General features: G+C 44.4%; 1 pseudogene; it reads right to left on the bottom strand.

Moving 5' to 3' along the window:
• Positions 1 to 6287: 6287 nt before the first annotated feature.
• Positions 6288 to 7725, bottom strand: LOC149121367 (nucleus accumbens-associated protein 1 pseudogene; annotated as a pseudogene).
• Positions 7726 to 8304: the final 579 nt, after the last annotated feature.

The raw sequence follows: 8304 nt of genomic DNA, 5'->3' as shown, positions 1-8304 counted from the left end.
CTTCCTCAATAAATGAAAAGAAATCCTTTTGTACATCTGTATTTGAGAAAGACAAATTGTCTTGATATTTCTATTCTTTGGGTGACTGCATACATAATCATATATTTCTTTCTTAATTTGTTTTTTTATTTGTAAAGGAAAGAGAGAAAGAGGGACAGAGATAGATGGAGGGAGGGGGGAAAGAGAAAGAGAATAAGAAAAGAGAGAGAAGGGAAGGAAAAGGCAAGGTGAGGTGAGGCAAGGGATTGGAAGGGAACAGAGATCTCCCATCCATTTGTTCATACTCCAAATGCCCTCGACTGCTGGGACAGGAGTATGCTAAATCCAGGAGCTGGGAACTCAATCTGGATCTCCAACATGGGTTGTAGAGACCCAACTACTTGAACCATCATCTGTTGCATCTAAAAATACACTTTAGCATGTGGCTTGAATCATGAATAGTGCCAGGAACTGAACCCAGGAACTCTGGTAAGGTATACAGGTATCCCAAGCTTTTTCTTTTTCTTTCATTCTTTTTTTTTTTCTGACAGGCTGAGTGGACAGTGAGAGAGAGAGACAGAGAGAAAGGTCTTCCTTTGCCGTTGGTTCACCTTCCAATGGCCACCGCGGCCGGCGCGCTGCGGCCGGCGCACCGCGCTGATCCGATGGCAGGAGCCAGGAGCCAGGTGCTTTTCCTGGTCTCCCATGGGGTGCAGGGCCCAAGCACCTGGGCCATCCTCCACTGCACTCCCTGGCCACAGCAGAGAGCTGGCCTGGAAGAGGGGCAACCGGGACAGAATCTGGCGCCCGGACCAGGATTAGAACCCCGTGTGCCGGCGCCGGTAGGCGGAGGATTAGCCTAGTGAGCCGCGGCGCCGGCCGCCAAGCTTTTTCTTAATAGCTATGTCAAAATGCTCACCCCACCATTGTAAGTCCCTTAAGACTTAGATTGTCAATATTTCAGATTACCAAAGTAACTAAGTTGGGTACACAACATTTCCTACCAGTATGTCATGCTTTTATATATTTCATTTATAGACATATATATTATATATATATTTATATGTAAAGAGAGATGATTCATTAGTTTATAATTGTTATACCCATGTGACTATCATTTGTACACTTGAATGATTATGCATGAGAAAACATGCATAATTATTGCCTGTTTTATTGTGTAAAGTGGCTTATGAAGTGTTCTGCTGTGCTTTTATATGTTCCTTTTAATTAATATTTTAAAAATGAAAACCAATGTCTTTTAAAGAATTAGTTTCTTTTATTCAGAATTATAGTTCTCAGATTTCCATCTTTAGAGACATTCATAGCAACATTTGGGATTATTGTCTTTGGAATTGATGTCTTTTAGGATTACCACCCAAATCATATACAGTTACAGAAACCACAAGCTTGAAAACCATTGTTGCAGTTGTGTGACTGAAGGACAATTTATTTTTCCATTATGTTTTGTTGACAACTTGGGTTATTTCCAGTCTTTGGCTATTCCGTATACTGCTTTATGAGAATGTCTTTTGTAGGACATAAAGACATTTCTGTTGGGCATATATATCTAGGAAAGAGATTACTGGCATATAAAGTACATATTTAGTTTCTAGTAGCTGACAACAAGTTTTCTAGGGTATCTGTAAAACATTGTAGTTTATATTCCTGCAAACAGTTTATAGGCGTTGCAGTTGTTTAGCCTTCTTACCAACAGTAGGAATTGCTTGTCTTTCTTCTTTTAGATGTTGTCTTGGTTGTGTAGTGGAATTAGGTCCTGTTTTAAATTTGCATATCTGTGGCAAGTGAAATTGAGCACAATCACATATTAATATTGATCAAGCAATATTTTTTAACTTGTTCACTTATTTTCCTCAAATTAGGCATAATTTACAAATAAAATCTATATAAAATATACAGTGTGAGGTTTTGATATATGTATACATTGTAAAAAGCTCACAATTACAGTCACCATCATATTCAATAACTGACAGTCACCCATTGTTTCTTTGTGTATGACTGGTAAAAATACTTAAAATCTATCATCTTGTCCAATTTCAGGTATATTCATGCTGTATTGTTAACTATAGTTTCCATGTTATGCATTAGATTTCCAGAATTTCTCCTTCTTTCTATTTTAAATTTGTACCATTTAACCAGTAAGATCTTGGCTTCTGTGAGTAGTTTTGTTTATACTTTTTCATATAATTGAAATAATAATTTCTGACTTATTTTGCTTAGCATAATATCCTTAAGGTTTATCTCTGTTGTTGCATATGGTACAATTTCCATATGTTGTTCATTTATTCATTTGTCCAGCCATGTAGGTTTGCTCCATATCTTGAATATTGTTAAACATGCAATAACAAATGAGAGTACAGACACCTCTTCAACATAGTGATTTTATTTCCTTTAAATGCGCACTCAGAACTGGGATAGCTAGATCAGTTTACTTTCTCATTGGCTTTTCTCAAAACTTTGCCTTTCTCAACATCCTCTGAAACATTTATCTTTGTTCTTTTTCATAATAGCCATTCTAACCGGTGAGCAGTGATATTGCATGATATGATTGCTAATTTCTAAAGATGAGTGGTAGACTGTCTTTTCATTCAGCTATCAACCATTTTGATGTCTGCTTTGAAAAATATTTTTCATTTAGTTCCTTTTTCAATTTCATTTGGTTTATTTCATTTTAGCTATTTTTTTAAAAAATTACTTTTACTTATTTACTTATTTGTGAGGCACAGAGATGAACAAACACAATGTGCCCACAAAAACAGAGAGGCCAAAGCCTGAACCAAAGATCCAGAAACCCAATCAAAGTTAGTATCAGGAACCCAATTACTTGAACCATCATTATTGCTCTCCAGGTTCTTCATTTTGAGAGAGCAGGAATTGGGAGCAAAAGCTAGGAATTCATCCTAGTTACTCAGATATGAAAACAGGAATTATAAGAAACAATTTAACTGCCAGGCCAAATGCCTGCCATGAATTTTTACTGTTGTTTGAGCCTCTTACATATTTTGGCTATTAACAGTTTCTCAGATGTATGATTTCCCACTATTTTCTCCCATTCCATAGATCTTTTTTGTTTACTTTGTTGATTATTTCCTTTGCTGTGCACAATGTATAGTCTGATGCAATTCTATCTACATGTTTTTGCTTTTGTTGCTTGTCATAGCCCAACATCATTGCCCAGAACAAGGTCAAGGAGCTTTTTCTTTGTTTTCTTTTCAGTGTTTTGATGGTTTCAGTGCTTCTTTTTAAGTCTCTCAACCATCTTGAGTTGATTTTTGTATATAATATGAAATATGTGCTTAATTTTATTCTTCCAAACATGGTTATGCAGTTTTCCCAGCATCATTTGTTGAAGAGACTATCCCATTCCCATTGTGTTTTCTCGGTATCTTTGTGAAATATCAATTAACAATAAACATGTAGATTTATTTCTGAGCTCTATTCTGTACCATTGGTGTACATGTATAATTTTATTCCGGTATCATACTATCTTGATGATTATGTCTTTTTAATATATCTTAAAATTGGGAAGTGTGCTGCCTCTACCTTTATTTTTCTTACTCAAGATTACTTGGAGTATTCAGGTTCTATTTTATATAAATCTGGGGCTTTTTTCTATCTCTGTGAAAAATGCCACTTGAATTAGAAAGAAATTGAGTAATGCAGGAATGTTGAAAATTTAATTCTTCTAATCCATGAACACTATCTGTCTTCCTATTTGCTAATATCTATTTCATTAATGCTTATAATTTTCAGTACATAGGTCTTTAATCTCTTTTTTTATTCCTATATATTTATTCATTTGAGCACTGCTATGAGTGAAATGTTTTCTTAATTTCATATTATAGTATTTTGCTGTATATACTGATTTTTGCATGTTAATTGTACAATAAGATCATCTCTTGCGCAAAGAGATGTAATTTTATTTCTTAAGAATTTTGTGTCTTTGATTTCTTTGTTGTGAAATTCTTGTAGCAGTTCTTTCAATACTATTTTTTATTTAAGTTCTGAGATTAAGCACCCTTATCTTGAGCCAGAACTTACAGGAAAAAGTTTCAGTTTCTCTTTATTGATATCCACCCTGCTTTTGCTCATCATATGTTACCTTTTTGTATTGAGGTACATTCCTTCTGTAAGTAATTTGCTGAGGAAATTTTTTGAATCATAAAATGACGTTGAATTTTGTCAAACCCTTCTTCTACATCTTTTGATAAGATTACATTAATTTTCCTTTATTATGTTAATGTAGTACATCACAATCCATAGCTTTCTGTATGTTCACGGATCTTTTGGATAAATCCAACTTAATCATGATGAATAATTCTGGTAATTTGATATTGAAATTGTGAGTATTTTGGTGAGAATGTGTGCATCTATATTCATTAGGAATATTGTCCTATTTTCTTGACATGCCTTTATGTGGCTTGCATATCAAACTGATACTAGCCAAATTCAGGCTATCATAACAATAATCTCATGGGAACTAATTTCAAAGGGCACACCCCCAGGACCCAAGTACCTCCCATTAAAATCCATCATGTAAATGTTTAACCACCGCTGAATAGCGTCCTGATGCAGACCAAATATTTAACACAAGGACCTTTGAGGGATATTCAGCCTCCAAAACATAGAACAAAGTCACATCTCTCCTGGAGACTGGGGTGCTAACATGTCTGTATCAGTAGTGACTCTATGTCTGAAGCATGGTCATAGACGGTATAGTTCAGTAATCTGGGTTCAGAGTATAGGTACGTGTGGAACATTAGTGACTTTAGGGTCTAGTTTCAATGTGGTTCACTGTGGAGGTGGTTTACATACCTGAGGCACAGGTGCTCATGTGGCAGCAGCATTGAGGTCCATGACACAGACGCCTGCAGAGTGACCATGACTCTGAGACCCAGAGTAGGAAAGAAGCTGTAACAATGCTTGTGGCACTTTTACCCATGTTTATAGCTTCAGGGACATAGAGTAGAATACATGTGAGATTGGGAGAATGGCTACCCCAATCAAGGGTGGCACAAAAGGGGCTCCTTCTTGGTGTTGGGCATAGCAGCAGCTCCATCTCCTGAAAGATTTTGGCAGCAATGGCTATTCATTTTCAGTGAGCTCAGTGACAAAGCTTAACACCAGGGGTGATGGTGGCGGTCACCACATGGCTGATATTGGTATCTTTGCCCTTCTTTGTTTCTTGAAATCTCCAGATGTCTCAGATATGTTGATCTATCCATTGATCTTTTCTTTGTTACTTACACTCATTGTTGCTCCACCTTGATGCTACATATTCTTAAATAAATACCTGGGCACACTCAAGGCTGTTTTAATAATGAATGGCTTTCTTGCTTGCTTGCTGCCTTCTTTTTTTCTTTTTGGATGAGTGAAAAAGCTTGGGCATCTACTTTGTCATCCTTTTGATGTCACTGTTAATTGTAACTTATTTATGGACATTACTTGTCCCAGCTAGTTTGGGTGGCTATAACAAAATATCATAAACTAGGTGACTTAAATACTAAATATTTTTTTCTTACTTTTCTGGAAAGTGGGAACTACAAGACAAGGTGCCAGCAGATTTAGTATTTGGTAGGTCTTTGTTTTGGTTTGAAGATAGTATTCTCTCTGTATCCTTGCAGGGACATTTTTCCTGTATTCTGATAAGGATACAAGTCCTATTTAGTGCTCTATCCTCATGATATAATCAGTAAAGGCCTCATATCCTAATAAAATTATATTGCATGCTAATATTTTTCAATATACAAATTTTGAGGGCAGAACAATATTCGGTTCATAACATGACTAATTTTGAAAAGAAACAAGGAAATAAGGAATGGAGAAAGTGTGGAACGTGTGAAGAAGGAAAGAGGAAGGAAAGGGAAAGGATTCAAAAATTTCATTCAAAGAATTACAATTCAAGATCATAATATTCATTTAAAAATGAATGACTTCCACCAGGAAGGCTCCTGCCCCGTGCCCGAATTAGTGAGTGAGGGGGCACAACGCTTGGGGTGAGGGAAGGGGGGAACCCTGTGTGAAAGAAGGAAACCTGGGCCTGCCCCCGACCCGCCTGCCCACCTATGCCTGCTCCTCCTGGCCTCTCACAGTGGGGAAGGGGCTGAGAGCTGAGACAGGGGAGAGGGGCCCAGGAGCATGCAGCGCCCCCCGCGGGGACTGGGGAGAGACAGAGAGTAGCTCCTGACCGAGATGTCTGTGACAGGACATGGGGGTGGGGGGGAGTGACGGCCCCCCCGGGTGGGGTGGAGGGAGTGTGACAGCCCCCCTGGGTGGGGTGTGGGGCGCGGTTACTGCAGGGCCTCCGCCTAGGGGCCTCTGGCCCTCGTGCCTGGCCGGCTGGAAGCCGTGCTCCACGCCCTTCACCTCAGGCTCTGTCTTACCCCAGTCGCTGATGCAGGCGGTGTAGGGTCGCCCTCAGGTGAGCAGCTTCAGCTTGGGCATCCAGCTCTGGCGCACGACCCGGCTTGCGTTGGAGTACACGCTGGCCCCGATGGCGTTCCTCTCGCTCTCCTTGAAGTTCCGGCAGTGGTCCTTGAGGGCGCGGCTGTCCAGTGGTTCGCTGGTGCCACAGCTGGGGGCCAGTGCGTTCCGGTCAAAGGAGGAGGCGAGGAGCGGCCGGCAAGACCTGGTGCCGGGTTCCTGAGCTGCGCCCTCGTGATGCACACCTTGGCGCCTGCCACCAGCTCCGGCTTCTCGGAGGGGCCGCCTTCGTCCTGGAGCTTGGGGTGACAACGGGTGCTGATCTGGTCGAGGAGCTGGACTGGGAGCGACACCAATCTTGTGGCACCTGGATCCGACTGCGGGTTCCGGGAGGGCCTCAACCTTCTTGGCTGTGGGGCCCAAGTTCATCGAGCTGTGCACGGTGCACCTGTTGCAGATCTGCCGGCACTGCTCATCCAAGCCTTCCTCCCCGCGTCCTCCTCCTCGTGGTAGGAGCCGGGCTGTTGCTGGTGTAGGGGCTCCAGGTGCCCGGGCTCCTGCGCTCTGACTTGCTGGGCCCGCTTTCCACGCCCGCAGCTGCCGCCACTGCCCGGCTGGCTGGCTGCCCTGCCCCACCCCCCGCGGCCAAGGCCACCCTGGCGGGGGCCTGCTGCCAAGGCTGCCGGTTGGCCGCCAGGTTCAGCATGGAGAACTTGGCCATCTTGCAGCTACTGCCACTGCCGCCGCCGCCCCCGGCCACCTTGGGGCCACCGTCTCACAGCCGCTTGGCCCCGGGCGTGCACTGCAGAGTCCGACTCCTGCTGCTCCGTCCTGACCCGTGACACGAGGGGCAGTGGCGAGCTGCAGGCCGGCCAGCCGGAAGTCTGCATCACGGGGCTCTGTGGCTAGGAGGAGGGCGCCCCTAGGTGTGCAGGCCCTGCGAGTCGCCGCTCCGGGAGCTCACCTTCAGGAAGAACTCAGCGCCTTTCTCCAGGATCTCCTGGATCTGCAGGAAGCCCGCCGTGTCCGTGAGCAGGAACTGGTCCTCCATGTTCGTGCTCAGCGGCCCGTGTAGCAGAAGCTCAGGGTCTGCTGGAACGACCGCAGCTGCACGGCCGCCGGCAGCTCCACCAGGGCACTGCGGCTGCTGTTGCACAGGTCCCAGGAGTAAGAGCTGTTGGCGGCCAGCACGGCCCTTGACCACCACCGACACCTCACAGGGCAGCCCTGCAAGTGCTGTTGGCTGAGGCACTCCAAGATGCCATTGCTGAAGTTGGGGATCTCCATCTGCAGGCTCTGCGCCATGGCGGGGCTGCACGGTGGCCGCGCTCCGGGGGCTCCTGGACAGGATCTGCAGCAGCGGTTGCGGCCCCCGTCAGGGGCCTCGGCCTCCGCCTCTGCAGCCTCCGCGGCCTCCATGGCCTCCGCCTAAGCAGCTGCGGCAGCCGCGGCGGCCACTCATTGTTGAATTTAATTGTTTTAAAAAATGATGTATAAATGGCCGGCGCCGCGGCTCATTAGGCTAATCCTCCACCTAGCGGCGCCGGCACACCGGGTTCTAGTCCCGGTCGGGGAGCCGGATTCTGTCCCGGTTGCCCCTCTTCCAGGCCAGCTCTCTGCTGTGGCCAGGGAGTGCAGTGGAGGATGGCCCAGGTGCTTGGGCCCTGTACCCCATGGGAGACCAGGAAAAGCACCTGGCTCCTGGCTCCTGCCATCGGATCAGCGCGGTGCGCCGGCCGCAGCGCGCCAGCCGCGGCGGCCATTGGAGGGTGAACCAACGGCAAAAGGAAGACCTTTCTCTCTGTCTCTCTCACTGTCCACTCTGCCTGTCAAAAAAAAAAAAAAATGATGTATAAATGACTAAATTATGTGCTAATACAGATC

Source organism: Oryctolagus cuniculus, chromosome 17 (genome assembly GCF_051225735.1).
Source record: "Oryctolagus cuniculus isolate XC-2025 breed Fujian yellow rabbit chromosome 17, ASM5122573v1, whole genome shotgun sequence".
NCBI lineage: Eukaryota > Metazoa > Chordata > Mammalia > Lagomorpha > Leporidae > Oryctolagus > Oryctolagus cuniculus.
The sequence above is the reverse complement of the archived record's forward strand: the minus strand, read 5'-3'. Positions and strand labels throughout refer to the sequence as shown.